The sequence below is a fragment of the Uranotaenia lowii genome, chromosome 3, assembly GCF_029784155.1.
Source record: "Uranotaenia lowii strain MFRU-FL chromosome 3, ASM2978415v1, whole genome shotgun sequence".
Taxonomy (NCBI): domain Eukaryota; kingdom Metazoa; phylum Arthropoda; class Insecta; order Diptera; family Culicidae; genus Uranotaenia; species Uranotaenia lowii.
This window is the reverse complement of record NC_073693.1, coordinates 200,274,158-200,297,135: the sequence shown is the minus strand read 5'-3', so window position 1 is coordinate 200,297,135 and position 22,978 is coordinate 200,274,158. Positions and strand designations below refer to the sequence as shown.

The 22,978-nt window shown below is 36.0% G+C and overlaps 1 protein-coding gene across 5 annotated transcripts in view; it reads right to left on the bottom strand.

Annotated features, from left to right (window-relative positions):
- The window catches only part of LOC129754581 (uncharacterized), a 318,099-nt gene that overhangs the window by 79,641 nt on the left and 215,480 nt on the right, over positions 1 to 22,978 (bottom strand). The gene's annotated exons all lie outside the window — the stretch shown is intronic.

The following is a 22,978-nucleotide window of genomic DNA, read 5'->3' as shown; positions in this document are numbered from 1 at the left end:
CCACGGTTCAGAGCCGATAAGTTCCGGTAGGCCTAGATAATGGAATGTTTATTTCCGTGAATCGTAATAAAGTCGTTTTTATTTAATTATTATTATGTACTTCAGTTTACAACTTTTGCCTTGAATAAGTATCCCACCTGTTGTGTTGCACTCATTGTTTGATCGAGTTCGTAGAATGTCGAAAATAGTACTTTAGAGCTCCCCCTTTCTAAACACAAACACAAATACACTGGCGGACAAAATATTGCGGTCGAAACTTAATTGAAACAAAAACAATTTCTTCAATTTCGTTGTTGAATTTTATGAGATTTTTAATACGCTTATCTCTACAATGTCGATTTTCCAACAACTGTTGTTGAGTTCGTATTATAAAAAAAAGGAAATGAATTTCACGGTCGCCATAGTAAAAGTGAAACAAAATCTTTTTTCCTGTTTTAAAAGCTTAAGATAGTTCTTAAAAACAAAAAAACGTCAAAATATTTTCCGAGTAGGGTTAACCGCGAAACTTTCAACCGCTAGTGTTAGGCAGCCGGTTATTTTGTTTTCCGTCGACCACAGTTATGTAGATTATAAAAACTGCACTCAGCGCCAGGTTGGTGGAGGATGACTTAACCCACAGAACTACTACGCTATATAGAATCAAGTGCCACGACACGCAAATGATTGTTGTTGTTTTTACGGTCGAGAATTATTTACAACTCGAAACGGAACAAGTGTTTAGGCGAGCACACGAACTATGTACCTCGGTAAAGCGTTCTAACTGCAGCTGCCCCGAGGGGCTTGTCTAATTGGAATATTGTTTTTTGAAAACAAAGTCTCAAATGGTGTATCGTAAAATAACAAATTGTTATCAGAAGTCTGTTGAGATTTTATATGGGTTTTGTATATGTACCTTTAATTTGATTCTGGAAATTAATTTGATTCTGGAAAAGCAATCGGTGCTTTGAACTTGACGTAAAATTTTTACGCTCCGCGTTTTCACAAATTTTCCAAAATTTTATCCTATAAAAGTGGTTTAAATAGGCGGGAATTTTGATTCGGACTCAAGTTTTTCAACAATAATGAGGCTCAAATTCATAAGCATAATAAGTGAAATTTGACAATTTGCCGAAAAAGTTGAATCGATGGAAGTTTTCCTGTGAGAAAAAATAAGTATAAACTGTGGCATCTTTCAGTGATAAAAAGAGTAGCTAAGGGAGAACTGTTCACTTGTGAGGGAAAGAGACTTTAAAACCGGTATAAACTGTGGTATTAAACGGCGAAACTTTTCTTTTGAAATGAAGCTTCCGAACGGGGTTTGTGTCCGGGGAAGTGTTTTTTTTGTCGCTCGTCTGGTTGTGTGATGACATGTTCAAGCTTTATGTTTCGGAATTCCAAACGCCTATCTAACAAAAAGGTGCAAATATCATCGCAGGATCTGAGAAACCATAGCAAGATAAGTAACTCTTTCTTTAATGTTTATTTCATTCGATATTTTGTTTGTAGTAGGTGAAACTCACCTCAGCTTGACGCATAGACAAAGTTTAAGTTGTTTTCATTTTTCGGAAATCAGTGAAGCTTTAAACTACACGGAAGCTCTTGTCTAGTACAGGGCTACCAAAAATTAATATAATTATGTATTTTTTCATTTCGAAATAGTTTCGAGTATTAAAAAATTAAACATTGTCTTTGCTGAGTTTGTCATGTTAAAATTTTTCTATCCATTGGAAATTGATAACGATGAAGAAGTCCGTTTCAAAAGTTTGTCAAAATGTGTGTAGTTTAATGTTTCTCGGTAAGAGAAAATGTGGATAAGAGTTTAAATTAAGGAATTAACAAAGAATTACCTGATTCATTTTTATATTGAAAAATTGTTAAATCATTTTGCTTGACTTTCTTGGCTGTTGCTGATTTTCCAAACTTCTCTTTTTAAACGAAAATGTGCATCCCATTATATTCTGGCCTGATTCTATCTATGGTGTTTTGTTATTGTCATATAAATTCTAAAAAAAAAACAGTAACAGGTTTCTAGAAGAAAGTTATCAAAAGATGTTGCTGCTATTGTTGGAAATATGAAAAACTAACAAATGCATAAACGGAGAACACGAAACTTATGAGTTGAAACGAAAAAAATAAAAAATATGTTCAAAAATCGTAACTTTTCATATCGTTTCAAATAAAAGGCTAGAAGCAAAATTCACAATAAAAAAAAAATAATTCTTTTTTCTTCTGACGCGCTTCAAAAATTCATACTCTTGCTCGATTTTTTGTTTGTTTTGAATTTTTTTTTTTAAAGCAAATATGTTTGAGGAAAATCAAAAGAAACTTTTATGTAACGGAATTTTACTAGGAAATAGTATATAGGAAAATGTAAGATGTAACAAAACACTAGTCAAAAGTGTCTCCCGATTGAATCCTTCTACCCCATCTCCAACAAATATTTTTTGCTAGGATGCAGAGGTGACCTCGGTCCTAAAGCACAACATTGTTCTTTCATCCTTTTCTCTATTTTCCATCCTATCTATTGACTACTAGGACGTGGCCGGCGCCGTTATTGATGTACAAAGAGAGAGCATCAGTTTTGTTCATTGTGATTGTGCTCTCAATCCCAGATACCATTCTTTTGACCTCTGGACAAAATTGATGGCCTCGGTCAATCACGGAGTAGCAACCATTGGCGATGTGGAATTCGTTCTACTGAGCCACGCCTGCAACGATGGAGCTCTAAATGCAGCTAAAGTAATATAATTCCGATAATGCAATCTTTTTATCACTAAAAAAAACTAAGTATTGTAAACATAGAAGTTCGCGAATTTCGGGTTTCATAGTTCAGGTGGATGTGAGTAGTCAATCAAGCTAAGCTAAGCTAAGCTTTTGTATATGTACCTTTAATTTGTTTTCCGTCCGGCTGAAATTGCAAGTTCAGCCGAAAAAAACAATCTCGTTATCTGACATCAACAGGCACAGGCGCTTCCTAGCCGATAGGACACAATTTTGATACTGCCGCTAGTTAAACACAGTTATAGGTTATAGAACCACCTTCTTGCTGCCACCCGGCGGGCGGCGGCGTTTTACCGGTTTAGTTAAGCAAAAACAAGCTTTCCCCATCAGAGTTCTACATACATATGTGTGGTTTTTGAGACACACCTTTTCGACGTTCTACGATCCCCGGTTTCTTGTTTTCAGTACCTAGTTTGTTGGCGGTTTCCAAGCTTCTAACTATAACGAAAATGCAAATTTGTTCCAACAACGATGACGCTCCGGTGGTTTGGCGCACTTTTAAGTTTCGGAATTTTCCACGCATCATCTTGACAACGAGATTGAATAAATTTTGAATTTACAGTTTCATTTCATTGATACATCTATTTTTCTTTTTCAGGTTAGAATAGAAATGGATGTTCGGAAACAAAATCATCATCGAATTAATTGAACTGACGATATGCCTTTTTGGTCCAAGGACACCTGAGGGATCGAAAAATCGAAATAACTTAAAAATGTCTAAAATACCGAGATCATATGTTATTTCGAAAATAAATATGGCGAACAACAACTTTTTGGGACTTAATCGGTGGATTTCTATGGACAAAGGTAGGCTATGGCCGGAGAAAGACGGCCCGGTTTTTCTAGTCATCAAATGAAACAAATTTCGAAATCTGGAAACTCGACGAAGTAAAACTGGATGAACTTTTGGGACGTAACTAATTCAGTGGCCTCTAATGAGACTTTCGGAAAGTAAACTATCTCAACCCCCGAAGATCCAAACACCAGATTCCCTGGCGGACTCCTCCATCATCTAGGATTGGCATTTTATTTGGCATTTATGGTGAGCCCGTTCCTTAATGTTACTTTTTCCATTTTTGTAAGCGTTCAAATTATACTAGGGTCATGCGAATTGTGAAGTTTTCCGGGCACAGCCCAATAATTTATATTTTCAAAACAATGTATTTCATGATCTGCAGACCAGACAATTTTATCTCAATGATATCATTTATTTCTTTTCAATTTTTCTCGATATGATTTTCCATTCCCACTGAGAAAGTTTATTCTACTTGAAATTAGATTCACAGAAAAACTTTTGAATTGAATTTTACTCATTTAAATATTTCTTAGAGAGGTAACAGTATCTTGCTGAATTTCAAAGATGTTCTTGGTGTCAATTTCCCTTTCAAATATTTACTATCGATATTTGTCTACATTTAGTATAATGAAAAATGCATCGAACTTTGAATTATAATAGAATTAAGGTTTATTCATTCGTTATTTGACCTTTTTTTCACGATAATCGTTAATTTTTTTCGCCATTAAACTACTTAAAAAACTCATGCCTTCTTATATACTGAAAGTTTTCAATAGGAACTAATAGGAGAGAAAAATATTTTTAAGGTTCACCGTAAAACTAGTCAAAACTGTCTCCCAATCAATTCCTTTTATCCCACTCCGAATAAAAATTATCTTGCTAGAATGCTGAGGTAACATCGGTTCTTAAGCACAGAATAGATCTTTATCCCTTTCTCAATCTAATCATTGACTTCCAGGACGTGGCCGGCGCCGTTATTGACATTCGAAGAGAGAGCATCAAATTTGTGCAGCGCAAATTCTAATCCAAGCACCATTCATTTGATCACTGAACAAAATTGATGGCCTTGGTCAATCACGGAGACAAAAACGACAAAAATGACAAAAATGACAAAAATGACAAAAATGACAAAAATGACAAAAATGACAAAAATGACAAAAATGACAAAAATGACAAAAATGACAAAAATGACAAAAATGACAAAAATGACAAAAATGACAAAAATGACAAAAATGACAAAAATGACAAAAATGACAAAAATGACAAAAATGACAAAAATGACAAAAATGACAAAAATGACAAAAATGACAAAAATGACAAAAATGACAAAAATGACAAAAATGACAAAAATGACAAAAATGACAGAAATTACAAAAATGACAAACATGACAAAAATGACAAAAATGACAAAAATTACAAAAATGACAAAAATGACAAAAATGACAAAAATGACAAAAATGACAAAAATGACAAAAATGACAAAAATGACAAAAATGACAAAAATGACAAAAATGACAAAAATGTCAAAAATGACAAAAATGACAAAAATGACAAAAATGACAAAAATGACAAAAATGACAAAAATGACAAAAATGACAAAAATGACAAAAATGACAAAAATGACAAAAATGACAAAAATGACAAAAATGACAAAAATGACAAAAATGACAAAAATGACAAAAATGACAAAAATGACAAAAATGACAAAAATGACAAAAATGACAAAAATGACAAAAATGACAAAAATGACAAAAATGACAAAAATGACAAAAATGACAAAAATGACAAAAATGACAAAAATGACAAAAATGACAAAAATGACAAAAATGACAAAAATGACAAAAATGACAAAAATGACAAAAATGACAAAAATGACAAAAATGACAGAAATTACAAAAATGACAAACATGACAAAAATGACAAAAATGACAAAAATTACAAAAATGACAAAAATGACAAAAATGACAAAAATGACAAAAATGACAAAAATGACAAAAATGACAAAAATGACAAAAATGACAAAAATGACAAAAATGACAAAAATGTCAAAAATGACAAAAATGACAAAAATGACAAAAATGACAAAAATGACAAAAATGACAAAAATGACAAAAATGACAAAAATGACAAAAATGACAAAAATGACAAAAATGACAAAAATGACAAAAATGACAAAAATGACAAAAATGACAAAAATGACAAAAATGACAAAAATGACAAAAATGACAAAAATGACAAAAATGACAAAAATGACAAAAATGACAAAAATGACAAAAATGACAAAAATGGCAAAAATGACAAAAATGACAAAAATGACAAAAATGACAAAAATGACAAAAATGACAAAAATGACAAAAATGACAAAAATGACAAAAATGACAAAAATGACAAAAATGACAAAAATGACAAAACTGACAAAAATGACAAAAAATGACAAAAATGACAAAAATGACAAAAATGACAAAAATGACAAAAATGACAAAAATGACAAAAATGACAAAAATGACAAAAATGACAAAAATGACAAAAATGACAAAAATGACAAAAATGACAAAAATGACAAAAATGACAAAAATGACAAAAATGACAAAAATGACAAAAATGACAAAAATGACAAAAATGACAAAAATGACAAAAATGACAAAATTGACAAAAATGACAAAAATGACAAAAATGACAAAAATGACAAAAATGACAAAAATGACAAAAATGACAAAAATGACAAAAATGACAAAAATGACAAAAATGACAAAAATGACAAAAATGACAAAAATGACAAAAATGACAAAAATGACAAAAATGACAAAAATGACAAAAATGACAAAAATAACAAAAATGACAAAAATGACAAAAATGACAAAAATGACAAAAATGACAAAAATGACAAAAATGACAAAAATGACAAAAATGACAAAAATGACAAAAATGACAAAAATGACAAAAATGACAAAAATGACAAAAATGACAAAAATGACAAAAATGACAAAAATGACAAAAATGACAAAAATGACAAAAATGACAAAAATGACAAAAATGACAAAAATGACAAAAATGACAAAAATGACAAAAATGACAAAAATGACAAAAATGACAAAAATGACAAAAATGACAAAAATGACAAAAATGACAAAAATGACAAAAATGACAAAAATGACAAAAATGACAAAAATGACAAAAATGACAAAAATGACAAAAATGACAAAAATGACAAAAATGACAAAAACGACAAAAATGACAAAAATGACAAAAATGACAAAAATGACAAAAATGACAAAAATGACAAAAACATTTTTGTCATTTTTGTCATTTTTGTCATTTTTGTCATTTTTGTCATTTTTGTCATTTTTGTCATTTTTGTCATTTTTGTCATTTTTGTCATTTTTGTCATTTTTGTCATTTTTGTCATTTTTGTCATTTTTGTCATTTTTGTCATTTTTGTCATTTTTGTCATTTTTGTCATTTTTGTCATTTTTGTCATTTTTGTCATTTTTGTCATTTTTGTCATTTTTGTCATTTTTGTCATTTTTGTCATTTTTGTCATTTTTGTCATTTTTGTCATTTTTGTCATTTTTGTCATTTTTGTCATTTTTGTCATTTTTGTCATTTTTGTCATTTTTGTCATTTTTGTCATTTTTGTCATTTTTGTCATTTTTGTCATTTTTGTCATTTTTGTCATTTTTGTTATTTTTGTAATTTTTGTATTTTTTGTCTTTTTTTTTGTTATTTTTTGTCATTTTGTTAATTTTGTCATTTTTGTCATTTTTGTAATTTTTGTAATTTTTGTCATTCTTGTCATTTTTGTGATTATTGTCATTTTTGACATTTTCATTATTTTTGTCATTCTTGTCGTTTTTTTCATTTTTAACATTTTTGTCATTATTGCCATTTTTGTCATTTTTGTCATTTTTGTTATTTTTGTCATTTTTGTCATTTTTGACATTTTTGTCATTTTTGTCATTTTTGTATTTTTTTCATTATTTTCAATTTTGTAGTTTATTAATATTTAGCATTTTTGTCATTTTTGTCATTTCTTTCTTTTTTTTATTTTTATCATTGTCATGTCATGCCTTTTTGAATATTTAAAAGGCATGACATGACAATGACAATTTAATTTTTTAACCAATGATTATCCATTTTTTGCAGAATATCGGCTATTCGACAGATTAAACAGTATTTTTCAGTTAAAATCATTGGCAGATTGAAATTTCTGTGATAAATTCAAACAATAAAATAGATTTATTTATTTTCTGCTCTGCCAATCTGCGGCTTCTAACTTTATGAGAATTTTCTATTTCTTTGAAAATATGTATTAAAAACTTGATCTAGGATTTGTGCATCCTTCATTTTCTGTTCGTTGTCTAGGAAAATTCTGATAAATTTCATAAAAGTTGTTGAAAGGCTAGTTTACGAATTTCTTCTATATAAAAAATAAAATACATGGCCATTCAATGAACCGAGAAACGAAAAAACAAAACGTAGACGTAGACAAAACGTTTTTTTTGTATTGCAATGTTTTTTTTTTAATTTTTGATTAAAAATATGTCGATTTTTTCATTATAGTAATATAGATAATATGTATATTGTTTGTTGATCTTCAATTTATTCCAATTTATTTCAAATTTGTGGTGCAGTCAAATATGTCTTCAATATAATCTGTAGAGAAACAGGTTTTTCCTGTGATTTTTACTGGAGCCCGAATCAACTTTCGCAGTAATAGAAATAAAGAATGGAAAGACGATAAACTGAACATAAAAATCTGACCTCCACAAAACCCAAAAGCTTGAAAGTTATATTTTGAAATTAAAAATTTGTACAACAAGATTGCAGTAAGTTCCAAAACAGCAATGAAAAAAAGCCTCATACATCACTAAAATATGGTCGAAAATTTGGTAGAGAGCCAGAAATTTTAGTAATAGGTATATGAAACTGCTGTTTTTATGATCGAATTTAGTTTACTTTAAGAGATTTTCAGAAACTTAGGAAAAAAGTTATTATAACTGCATTAAATTCAGAAAAAAGTGTAGTCGGATAGAGGTAAAAATTTGAAGTTTCAAAAGTTTCATTCCGAAAAAAAATACAATTTTTCAACTTTTTTCTATCATGAGAAAAATGCCATTTTTCCCAACCAAATAAGACATGCATTATTCTACATTATTCTGTGACACGCAAACGTGTGAACAACCGTTCTATAAATAGATTGTATCCTGCTATTGAAATGGCACAACTTGATTCAATTCTCTCGCGAATTATTGAAAACAGATATGTTAGAATAAATAATTGAATTGGTTTGCGTGCGTTGAAGAATAGTTTGTTTGCATCTTGAATAATAATCTTGTTCAAGACATGGAAAAAATATTCCAGTTCTTTTATTGAGATCAGATCTATTTTTCCTAGTAGCCCTAAAATGATAGAGATTAATTAGGTTAAACTCCTATAAAAAAAAAGAAAAAAATAGAAATTTATTATTACAGTTTCACAATTTATCGTTTTTTTTTCATTATGTTCAATTTTTTGTCTCTGTTGTTGATAAAGTAAATAGCAAAAATTAAATAGGGAATTTAAAAACGCTAACAAATTTCTCAAACTGTAAATGAAAACTTGTTGATTTTTTACTTCAATTTAGCTAAGAGTATTTAATGCCTTTTTCATTAGAATTTCTATCCTTTTTTAATGTTCCGGCAGAAAGAAAAACAATCATTAATTTAACGCTTAACACTAGAGTGTCCATTTCCCGGCCATTTTCCCTTTCCCGGGAATCGGGAAATCTGGTGGCCTGTTTCCCGGGAATTCCCGGGATCCCGGGAATTCCCGGGATCCCGGGAAATATTAAAAAACATGTAAGATATATGCACTTCGACTCAAATATACATAGCTTATCGAACTTTTCGTGCAAACAAGCCCATAATTTGTTCGAAATGTACTCTTCATAATGTTTTTAACTTATTTTAATCAAACAAGTTAAACTGTTTTCAACGATGATATATTAGAAACAGTCTAAAGAACTATAAAATAATCTGAATAAGTCAAATGAAAAGTTCATCCATGCAATTAGGGGTTGATTAAAAAATATGGTTTTATTTGTTTGATTATTCCAACAATTTTTCGTTTTTCTAAACACATATTTGCTCTTCATAGAAAAAACTTTTTATTCTTCATTTTAAGGATTTGAAATTTATCTGGCTTTCAAAGCCAAATTGAAACAAGTGCACGAATGTTACTTTCGAGAATCAGTCTACCTGCTACGCAATTTTTCATATATTTTTCGAACTTTTGTGGGTTTCGTTCAATGAATACGATGTGAAAATACATATAATCTTTTTAAACACACCTATTCGAATATAAAAAATGTACCAAATGGCTGCAAAATCTCTACTACCACAGGAATCGGCATATTCTCAATCAGTTTTGTATGACTACATTTTCAAAAAGAACACCTTCCAGGCTTTTCCAGAGAAAGAATTTCATACATGTCGGGAATTCCCGGGAATGAAACTACGATTCCCGGGAATCGGGAAATCCCGGGACGGACACTCTACTTAACACCCATTTTGAGCGATTACGTGTAGGTACTCTGTTAATTCAATAAATCAGCTAATTAAATTTTCACTACAGAGATCAATAGTGCTTATCGAAAGCCCTCTCTTTTTCCACCTCATATGTCGTGACTCAACCGCACAGGTTGACCTTTGATACGGGGAATAGGAAGCGGCAACACGATTATATGATAATTTTCTGTTCCGGCAGAAGTTGACCAGCACGGCGCAGGGGGTCTGAGGAAGACGTTTAACAGTAAGCTTAATCATCCGTACAAACACGAATACTTGCTATGGGCAAATAACTAGAACCCCAATCGAATGACGTTGCGTCCGTTTGTTAAATATAATTATCGTCGCTCCATACGAGTGACCTGTCATTGCCATCTCCGCCTCGTTCCGTCAGGAGGCGATCCAGTTTCAATTCCAGTTCCAGTATATCACAACGGCCAACACACAAACACACAGGCTCATGGGGCTTTACCGTTTGCCCCGATATTGTGGGAAAAACATGACCATTTAAGGTCACATACAACCTTTTCAAAAATTAGCTAAAAATCTGAGGATTAATATCTAGACTTTGAGTTGCGCCGATTGGTAGAGGTTCTCAACTAGACTAGGAGCTACATATGTAGCTGTTGAATTAAATTCTGTTACTATGTCTTTCACGAGTTCCAATAGTTCGTGTGAAAAGTTTAAAGTCTATCTGCGAGACCCGGACCTAAACCGCCATTCCATTGGCGAGGGTCAAACCGTTCGAATTAACCCATTCCAAATGACACACTCGACGCACATACGATCCGACCACGTTAGTCAATCTACTACATCTATGAAAGTATTTGCCACAAAATGATCTATCCCCCGAGGAGCGTTTGTCGTGTGAATTACCGAGCCATGTGATTAACCTTTTGTGTTTACATCCTTTTCAAGCCTATCTTTCCTATCGAGAATCTACTTCTACCAGCAAGAGTGGATTCATTCGGGCGATAAAATATTCATTAGGCCGCCGATGGCGCTCCTCCAAAAGGCGCAACAACAAATAGGGTAATACAGACATATCTAGAGGTATCGCCTGCATCGTAGCTGTTGGTGCTTGGCAAATAAACAAGATCGTTGAGAATGTGCAAATCTAGCGCTGTGTAAAGCAGGTTTTTTTTTCACAGCAGGAATCATTTGCTTTCATTACGGAGATGATTATCTCGCAGCTCGTGTGTGAGCAAAAGGGTTTGTTTTTATCTGTTTCCCCCCACACTCTTTTACAACTAACAGACTACATCCAATTGTCGACAATTACCTTCCTTGAGAATCCTATTGTAAATGTTGTACGTTGATTCACAATCGTCCAGGATCCGCTTCGTCTGGTTCACATCCAGGGAGCGGGATCGAATCCTAAAGTCGCTCTGATCGTTCTGATTGAGCTTGGACAGATCTTCGGGTGAATGATCGGCGGATTCGTTAATTGACTCGTGGCGAGTGCGACCATGCGGCCAGATGTGAGCCTTTTTGCCCAGGTGTTTGATCATCTCGGCGATCGAGTGATGATGGTGACCTTTGTGATGGTGCTGGCGATGATGTTTGTCTGTGCTTTTGGCCGATGAAGTCTGAGACAAGCTACTGTCGATGCTGCTCTGCGATATGCTGGACGTTAGCTTCCGAGCGAAGCTGCTGTTATCGAAACGGTGCTTTTGGCTGAGATTTCGAGGGTTAAAAACACCCCCTGACGTCGGTGGGTAGCCAGACGAACCGTACTCGTCTAGCGAATGAAATGCCTGGTTGCGCTGGAACAGAATATTCCGGTGCTGATCCGAGAGCAATGAAAACCGGCCGCCTCCCTCGGATTCCGAATCGTACGCTCCGGTATGGGTGAAATACTGATGGTCGGTTTTGTACTCGTAGATGTCGTCCAAATCATGCGGGAAGTAATCTCCACTGCCTTGCGGAGGGGAAACTGCAGCTTCCAGCGATCCTCTGCGACCCTAAGATGTATGCAACGTGTAAAAGTTATAGACAAAATTAAACCAATTCGATGGTTACCGATACTGGAAAGTCGTTTTTGGAGTCACATACAAAATGTAGATTAATAAAGAAAAGCTATTTTCCTGTTAAGTATTCAGAAATTATCATATACATAAAATTAGTCATAAGTTCGTTATAACATTTATTTTTCAAAACGTGTCTTTATCATAACATTCAAATTTACCCAATGTTGACTTCTCGAACCTTAATTCATAACCACTAAGATAAATAAGATAAAATTATTGGATGGATAAGCTCACAAGACAAAAGCCGTAAAAGGATTAAACCAATGAAATGCATTCCTTACAGTTGATTTCATTTTTAAATGTCAATCTTGCTGGTCTTATGTTTTTCAATGCTGTAGAAACTGAGTAAATGAAAATTAAAGTGGATTATGTGTAACAATTGGACAAGAAAGTTTCACAACAAAAAGCATGAAAATGGAATTTGAAACATTATTTGCAATATTTCGCATGTGTTCTTTGATCTCAGTTGTTTCTCTATCACTAGCCCATATGCTCGGGATTTAAGCCGAGCGAGCACATGGTCCATTGCTTCGGGTTTGCCGCTACTTAGGTTTCGAGCAGACTAGTTACACCGGCCGGTGAGCCGTTGTATCCTTTTCGAGAAATTTGATATCTCATGTTTCTCTAATAGTTGCATCACCTATGAAAATGTGATCATTTTCAGGTACGAAGAAGTACCAAGAAGAATTCAAAACATTAGATTAGATTTCAACAGGCCAAAACACCACAACTGATTGGTTCTTCATACACGGACAAAACAAAACTACCCAATGGACTACGTACTACTGGGTTGATGCAATTAACCTTCCAAAGCCGTTCGCAAAATTTCCGTACAAATCTATTTTTGATAAATTTGACCTGCAGTTTACGTACGTTCTCCTGGCCGCAAATATTGACCGATTTCGATGAATTTTAATTCATTGTACAGATAATTTATTCTAGTTTCTCAATATTGAAAAATAAAGTCGAAATATTTTACGAAATCACCAGTAGCTGATTCCGAATGAAAAAAGTCCCGAAAAAGAGCTCTTTTTAGAATGCCTATAACTTCAGACAGGTTCCAAATATTGCGCTGATTTTATAATATTTGGAATTGTCAAGAATAAATCTATCCATGGATGTATAAACTTTTGGTGGTCCAAAGGAAGTTTTGGCCGCTATCCCGGAACTTCCGGTAGAAAAAATTCTTACTTCAAAAAAGTCCCCCAATTTTGGCTTTGCATTGCTGTATCTCGGTTACCAATGGATCGATTCTCTAAATTCAAATTTTAGTTTTTTTTCGTTAACTTTATTATTATTTTTGTAGAACATAGTTGGTTCCTCAAAAATCTCAGTTGTTTAGTATATGGTAATGAAAGTCACATCTTTTTTGTCATTTTTCAAACTCCCCCTCGTGTCGGTGGGTTTACGCGATTTTGTTAGCGTGATTTCTCTAAAATTTGAACTCAAACTGGTCACTTTTTATATACCTAGAGATTCATTAGAATCTCCTCTTTCGATTGACATACATTTTGTGTGGTGTTTTGAAAATTTGTAGCAACGTTTTTCGAATTTACTGAAAGCTGCCAAATTTCAACCAGTTTGGTCCACGTTTTCAACAGGTTGGTGTACAAATCTCGCACCCCTCACGTAGCTGCGGGAGAAACAAATCCTGTAGCTCTCTTTTTGTCGCTCACCAAATCTACCACCTAACCCAGCAGCAGGAGGAACTGCCGTCTCGCCGCGTGGTTTGTTGATTGATTGTGATGATGCTGATAACGAAATGAATGCTTTATTGTTTTAGGAATTGCTTGAATCTTTTTTGATATAATATTTTAATGGATGGGCAACATTTCTAAAGTTCACGTCCATGATTTCAGATTCAGATAACAGATTTCAGATTGTAGATTTCAGATTTCAGATTCAGATATCAGATTTAATTTTCATGATCCGATTTCAGATTCAGATTTCAGATTCAGATTTCAGATTCAGATTTCAGATTCAGATTTCAGATTCAGATTTCAGATTCAGATTCAGATTTCAGATTCCGATTTCAGATTCAGATTTCAGATTCAGATTTCAGATTCAGATTTCAGATTCAGATTTCAGATCCAGATTTCAGATTCAGATTTCAGATTCAGATTTGGATTTCAGATTCAGATTCAATTTCAAATTTCAGATTCTAATTTCAGATTCCGATTCAAATTCCGATTTCTGATTAAAGTTTCTGATTGAAATTTCAGAATATTTGTTACTTGAATCATAGATTTTGTGTCTCCTGCAGTAGACACTGCTTGAAATAAAAGAAAAGAATCATGAAAACATTCAAAACAAATGTATCACTGAAGAATTCCAATGATAAAATATCTAAAAAGATTCAAGACGCTTATTTCAATTTGGAAAAATAATCTTTCCCTATTTTAAAATCAAAACATTTACTACGCAAAGAAGCATCAGCATCAGCACAATCAATCAACAAAACACGCGGCGAGACGGCAGTTCCTCCTGCTGCTGGGTTGGGTGGTAGATTTGGTGAGCGACAAAAAGAGAGCTACAGGATTTGTTTCTCCCGCAGCTACGTGAGGGGTGCGAGATTTGTACACCAACCTGTTGAAAACGTGGACCAAACTGGTTGAAATTTGGCAGCTTTCAGTAAATTCGAAAAACGTTGCTACAAATTTTCAAAACACCACACAAAATGTATGTCAATCGAAAGAGGAGATTCTAATGAATCTCTAGGTATATAAAAAGTGACCAGTTTGAGTTCAAATTTTAGGGAAATCACGCTATCAAAATCGCGTAAACCCACCGACACGAGGGGGAGTTTGAAAAATGACAAAAAAGATGTGACTTTCATTACCATATACTAAACAACTGAGATTTTTGAGGAACCAACTATGTTCTACAAAAATAATAATAAAGTTAACGAAAAAAAACTAAAATTTGAATTTAGAGAATCGATCCATTGGTAACCGAGATACAGCAATGCAAAGCCAAAATTGGGTGACTTTTTTGAAGTAAGAATTTTTTCTACCGGAAGTTCCGGGATAGCGGCCAAAACTTCCTTTGGACCACCAAAAGTTTATACATCCATGGATAGATTTATTCTTGGCAATTCCAAATATTATAAAATCAGCGCAATATTTGGAACCTGTCTGAAGTTATAGGCATTCTAAAAAGAGCTCTTTTTCGGGACTTTTTTCATTCGGAATCAGCTACTGGTGATTTCGTAAAATATTTCGACTTTATTTTTCAATATTGAGAAACTAGAATAAATTATCTGTACAATGAATTAAAATTCATCGAAATCGGTCAATATTTGCGGCCAGGGGAACTTACGCAAACTCTCGGGTCATATAGACCCGAACAGCCTAATTACGGATTTTTTTGAGGGAGCACTTCCGGTGGTCACAGGAAGTTGCCTGGTACTACAGATTGTGTATTTTGTGATTCCCCAGGGAGGTTTTTAAAATCAAATTTTTGCGATTTTTTCTCGAAGAGTTATGATGATTTGAATGTGCGCTTCGGGTCATATTGACCCGAACGACTTTGGAAGGTTAAAGCCCAAAGTACGTAGTTTTGGGTGGGTAATTTTAATCTAAGTACTGGGACGTTTTCAGCTAAGTACCTTGTCTCCTCCATCGTCCGTCATTTTTACCACTGAGTGGAACGCGTGTGTCAATAATATGCTGAAAACTTTGGGGAAAATGAAAAAAAAAACTTGGAGAAACCTCTAGACAGAGTTCCTGGTAAGTTTGTTATTAATTATTTTCAAATAAATCGAAAAAATGATTTTATTTATAACAATTGATTGTATTGTTTGTATGTCTCGCCTCAAGATTGTCCGCCATCTTGGAGTTTCAGCAGTAAACCAAAAATTTCCAGAATTAACGAAGTACATAATTTCTACCCACTGGTACCTTAAAGCACAACTATCTACTTTTAGGTTGATGTGTTTTAACTTACTATTAAGTTCCTGCACTGAGGTGGCGATTTACGCCAAAAGTACCTAGAGTGGGTTGTTTTTTCTGTCCGTGTATGACCATAAGCAGGGTTGCCAACATTTTTTTCCCAAATTCAGGGAGCGTTGAAAAGAAAAATCAGGCTAACATTAAATATTCAAACTGATGGCCTGTTTCCCCTTTCTTACACACAGGTATAGTTGTTGAATGTTGAAATCACAAATAATCAGTTTGAGACCTTATTTTTTCTATTTATCTATTTATCTATTTATTTATTACAAAGCAACGGAACATATATTGGTCGAAATGATGACTTAAAATTATACAAAAAGAGTACTAAGTCTAATTACAGGGTTCTCAATACACTTAAAACTCTACTACGGAAAACATCTCTTGAAACGTCGAAGTCGAAGTGCTCAGAAAAACGGTTGAATGTTTTCCTTACACCGATGATAGCGCTTTTAGCTCCATAACTGTTCAATCGAATGGGAGCATACAATCGAAGATCTTGGTTTCTAAGTCTACGGGGTCGCACACTTAGAGGAATGGCTTCTAGGAGCGTGGTGCAGTGAATTCGTGATGTCAAGAGATTGGCAACGAAGGAAGCTCGTGTTGAGTTTCTGCGGGCTTGAAGCGTGTCTATGTCTATAAGACGGCATCGATGTTCATAGCTTGGCAAGTGAAACAAGTCTTGCCAAGGCAGGCGTCTAAGGGCGAATCGCAAGAAGCGCCGCTGTATAGCCTCGATCTGTTCGGCCCCATTCTAGTAGTAGGGACACCAAACAGCTAATGCATATTCAAGGATAGAGCGAACAATACTGCTATACAAACTTTCCACGCAATACACAACCTTGAAGTCCTTGCACACTCGAAATAAGAATCCAAGACTTCTCGAAGCTTTGTCGACAACGTAGTTTGTGTGTGTCCTGAATTCCAGCTTCCGGTCTAGAATTACGCCCAGATCATTGATGTGTTCTACGCGTGTGATTGGCTCATCTCCGAGGAAGTACTCAGCGGAAAAAGGCTGCCACTTTCGTGAAAAGCTGATGACTGCACATTTACTGATATTCAAAGGCAGGCAGTTTATATCACACCAGTGTGCGAAGAGGTTAAATTGATTTTGTAGGAAATCAATATCGTTCTGTTTGATGTTAATGTTGTAAAATAGTTTTAGTTCATCAGCATAACATAGCTTTGGGCCGTCGAGGAGTGAGAGCGCATCGTTGAAGTAGATTGAGAAGATAATCGGCCCTAAATGGCCTCCCTGAGGCACATGAGAAGAAGCAGAGAATTGTTTGGAGAAAGAGTCCTCCGTGCGAGCTGTTAATTTACGTCCTGACAGGTAGCTCCGGAACCAGTCAAGAAGAGTTCCACAGAAACCCAGGCGTTCAGCTTTCCAATGGCAATATCGTGGTTGACTTTGTCGAATGCCGCAGACAAATCGGTGTAAATAGCGTCGGTTTGAGACTTCGCAGCAAAACTTTTATGCAGGTAAGAAGTAAACGTCAGAAGGTTAGTTGTCGTGAAGCGCTTGGGCAAGAATCCGTGTTGATCGTCGGAAAAAATATTCTTACAGGACAAGAAAATCGGATCCTAGACCACCAATTCGAATAGTTTGGCTACTGCGCATAATGCTGAGATTCCCCGGTAATTGTTGACATCTTTCCTGTTAACTTTTTATACACCGGAAACATGTAAGCCTCCTTCCTTAGTGAGGGGAAGATGGCTCTGTCAAGCGAAGCTTGGAAAATAAGTTTAACAGGAGTCAGCAAAAAAGGCATGAAACGTTTAATAAAAGTAGCAGGTATTCCGTCCGGACCCGTAGAGAAAGAATTTTTGAACTTGACTGCATCCCCAACCACAATGTTGTTTATAGAGAAGCCCAGTGGCGCAATATTCCTGACTGCACTATCCAGATGTTCAGGGGATGTCGATGCTGTATTATAGATAGACGGGAATTTATCGACAAAGAGATCACAGATTCCACGATCAGAGTTCGCCGTATTGTCAAACAGAAACATTTGGTTTGGCAGATCAGGTTCGTTTCGCTGACTTTTAAAATGTTTTCAGAACGATTTTGGTCTGGACTTGAGATCACGCTGAACTCGAGCCAGATAGTTTTGGTGACAACGTTTGCTGACCTTTTTGTAAACAGAAGTACAGTACAGTACAGAAGTAAGTACGTATGTTACATATGTTCGTGCGTGGGTGTTTGTTCACGTCTTTTTGAAACTGGGCTGGGCTAGTCAATTTCAATTCAGTTTCCGAAATTAATAATAAATATTCCACAAACTAGAAGGTATTTACTGTTTTATATAAATATAATGTACTCATGATGGCTCCAAAAAAGGTAGTGAACCTTGAAAAGTTTGGATGGCGAACTTTATAGGTGATGACTTTTTCTGTCGTTTTTATTTGATAATCTAATCATACGTTCTATACATTATCAATGCTAACGCTATTGTGGAAGTATCGAATCGAAAGTACAACGTTCTATGTTTAATTCCCTGCTTTACATCCATCTTCCAACTCCTCACTTTTCTATTACATACTTATTCGAACCATTTTGTATCATTTTATCACGAAAATTTTGGATTTTCACTGTTGTGTAAATGTTTCATGGCCAAACTTAAAAGTCTGGAAGTCTGGAAACTTAAAAATATGTCTGACGGAAGTCCAAAAAACCTGGAAGATCCAGAAAAAATCTGGAAGGTTGACATCACTGATCACTACCCATCGACTCGCGATTTTAGCCGAACGCGCAAATGATCGATTGCCTCTGGTCGCTACTAACGATCAAATCAAAATTATGTATATGTTTTTTTTCTTTCAAAACTTAGGAACGCATGAAATAAAAATCAGGATACACCGAAGTAACGGAAATCTTTGTCAAAGTGAGGACCTTTTTTTGGTCGTCGCTCCACATTTGGATCTCCTTCAGTGGTATCTTATGCTGTTCAATACCACCTATTTTATTCACATTCGCAAATATCAGGGAAAATCAGGATAGTTTTCAAAAATCAGGGAAAAACTATATCTTATCAGGTTGTCAGGCTGAGCACATTGGCATATCTGACCGTAAGTAGCGGCAAACCCGAAGCAATCGACCATGTGCTCGCTCGGCTAAAATCCCGAGTCGATGGGTGTTGTGGTAATGAAAAGCCATTAGACTGTACTCGGGAGGGCACTTGGCAAAACTACTACTGCTTGCCCATTCCCCCTCAGGGATTGGGCTTTGGCAACCCTTGGTGGTTGCCAAACAGTGGAGGCAGGTCCGCAGACTGTCTGCCTGGAGGCCAAGGCTAGGTCGATGTGAGCGCTTGGGAAACTACCACTGATGGTCCGCTCCCCTCGTGGGATTAGACCTCAAGAGACAACCACGCATGGTTGTCCCATCAGAGGAGGCAGGTCCTCATGACGTTGCCTGGCGGCCAAGGCTCGGGGGGATCTCGATCGCCTGGTTGACCGAGATCCAAAACTCTTTCTGGATGGGAGGGCTCTGAAAAGAGCCTATTCAGGCAGCTGGACCCGGGAGCAAGGCTTGGAACGAAGCAGTGAAGAAGAACAAGACACTCTTGACGGCTTGGCGGTTTGATATCGACTGACTCCTAGGCGCATAAAGAATGCGTCCTTAAACAGGCTGACGAGCAAGCACACAAGCACGTGCTCGCGCCAGATGGAACCGCCTAGAACTTTCCATCTCGCTTTCAGTGAGAGCAGCCGTCGTGCTCTCTCAGTCCGCTTGTCGGACTGAACAATGGGTGGTGATCAGCGTTGCCAGATCTACGGATGTTTCCACGAATTTTAAGCACTACGATGCACGAAAACTGCCTTCAACAACGTTGGCTGGGAATCTTTTGCTAAATTGCTTCACAGGATGCGTGTTCCTAATACGCTCTGCAGGATAAAAGGAAGCTTTTTTGAAAACCGTGTCTTGACCTACGAAACCGAAATCGGGTTACGATTTACTGCCCTAGCAACGGGTGTTCCACAGGGTTCCATACTTGGACCTGTGCTCTGGAATGCCATGTATAATGAGGTGTTAATGCTGAAACTACCAGCCGGCGCGCCGCTAGTTGGATTTGCAGATGATATCGTGCTCATGATCACCGGCGAAACAATCGAGGAGGTAGAAGACCTTGCTACGGTGTCTGTAGAAATGGTTGGCATCTGGATGGAAGGAGTCATGCTCGAGATAGCCCACCATAAAACCGATGTACTACTTACTTGCGACCAACAAAAGAATTGTGCCGCATATGGAGATTACGGTCGGAGGACACATCACATCTTCGAAACCGCAGCTAAAATACCTTGGAGTAATGGTCGACAATCGTTTCAGTTTGGGTGCGTCAAAAGTCATCGACTAATTGGCGTGGATTATGCCGAACTGTGCTGGTCCAAAGAGTAGCACGAGATGTCTCCTTGCAAGCATTGCACTTTTGAAACTACGCGGCTTGGAGCTCTGCCGTAGAGGAAGAGCGCGATAGATCGAAATTACGGAGTACACATTGGCTGATAGCAGCTTTGTCATTGCGGGTATGATTCTAACCTTCTAACCTTAAACGACGAAATTTTGCAGATCATGTGCAGATTTTGCGGATCTGATACGGATCTGGAGAGATGATGAATGAAGAGAAAGCGATAGTCAACCTATCTCAACAAACTAAACGAAGGTCTTGGCCCTCGTATGACACCACTAATCAAAAGTTGCTTACTCATACGTGTGAAAAGGCTCAAAGGGTCTCGAGTACTCAGCGAGAGGAACTTGAGTAGGAAAATGGAAAAAGGGTGGATGTACACTGGCGGCCAAAAGTTTGGGACATGACATATTGCAATTTTTAAGATTTCATTCGAAAGATCGCGAGCAAAACTTTCTTTTGTATGTTTTTGACAAAAAGTATATGTTAAGTTCATATTACCAAAATTTAGCTTTAAAGTTGGGACATTTTCCAAAAACTGCATTTATCATTCAAACCCGATCATCTCAGAGTGGGCTGGACCGAATTTCAAAATTCAAAGCGCTTTCCAATCCTTTTTCTCATACTTATCAAGTCCCATTTTTTTTTAAATTTTGTCCAAAAATTTGGGATCACCCCGCAGTATAGGGTTGTGGAGTCCCGGTTCTGGACCCTATTGAGGTCAAAATCTAGACTGCCGCACAACTGACTTGATTACTTGCTAGACGACTCTGCAAAGGTCAGTTGGGCTAGCGATTGCTCAACATCGTTGGTTGAGTTTAGCTCTCATATAGTCTGTGGTGGGAGCGCAAAGGAAACTTATATGTATCAAGATGCCATAAGGGTCACGGCCAAAAGTTTGGCCGGTCAGTCTTCTAAAACATGCATTTTTATTCCACGCGCATCTCTGTTATCATACAAACGCATTGTCTATCTGGTAAGATGATTTGGAAGCTAATGAATTGAACTTGATTTATGGATATTTAGTAGAAATATTTTTGAAGACTAACATCAATAAACCTTTAGCTAAAGTTTGTTCATTTTCTGATAATTTTCATCAAATAGTCCTACCGTTAAAAATAAACATGCAACAGGATTGTAGTTTTGATGCAATTTTTAAAATTACGAAAACATTATTGTCACCCTGTGTATAGCTCGTAAGCTCGTAATCCATCCTAATAAAGATGCTCTTTATGTCCCTGAGAGTGCTTAGTACACATAAAAAGACTGATTTTCAGCTTTTGAATCACGAATTTAGAACACATTTTTCAAACCAAGTTAATGCATCTAAAATATTTAACAACGACTTTCCAGATCGGCCCTCGAAATATCAAAAAACCTACCGAAGAGCATCGTTTGGACATCTTTCTGACTCCGGTGGCAGCTCCAAAGTCCCCAGCGGGCCGTGCATCGGGTGACTTTTTCCCCCGAGGTATCGAAATACCTAGGGCATGATACTCCTGAGATGTGGGCGATCGAAACGAACTTGGCACCGCCTGCGGATTGCTGGAGTGTCTGATTTCTGCAAAACGAAACTTGTGCTACCCAAAGATCCACAGCTAAACTTTACCTTAAATAGACTTACCCATTGGTGGGTGCGGATAAACGGGTCCGGAATCATCTACGCTGCGTGATCTCTCATGCGGTGGTGGACCAGACCCTGAATGTGCGGTCTGGTTTGGAGGAAGACTTGCGCAAGCCGAATGCCAACTTTCGGTGCTGGCTTGCTTCTCCAAGGCATGCTGGCGGAAGAGATGCTGAATACCGTGCATAGTTGCTACTTTGATAGTTTGGTGTTTTTTATGATTTTTCTTCAATTCACTGAATCACTTTTGCTGAACACTTGTTGTTACACTCGGTTATAAGTCACATTTTCAAAATTTTTATATTTCGTAGAAACCTTGTTTTTCTACACCTAAGCCTAAAATGATGATACTCATTAAATAAACCGTTTTTTTCAGCAACGTTGAGGGAATGAAATTTCCTTGAGCACATCTGTACAATGTTGCAGTAAATGGACACAGTGTCATTTGACGACGACGACAATTTCCTTAATAATATTCCGAGAACCCATAACTGATACATTTTTTAAAGATAATTTCGAGTTAACATTACCTCAAACGTAACGATTCAAAAAACTGCATTCCAGGATTGTATCTCGATAAATCTTGATGAGGTGTGAAATGCCGCTACCAATTAAAAAAAATCTGTAGAACACTTGAATGTGAAATACACGGCTACAACATTCAATCATTTCACAGCTAAAACACAAACCGATTTGATGAGTGTTTCCTCTCAACTTCACCATGTGTATTGAAAATTCGCGTCGAAGCAAAAACATTCATACGTAGGAACATTTTTGTTTTGTATCGTTTTAATGGAGAGAAGAGATTCACAATTCATTTCGCACTTCCTACGGACCCCGGTTGGCTGGCTGGCTGGCACACAA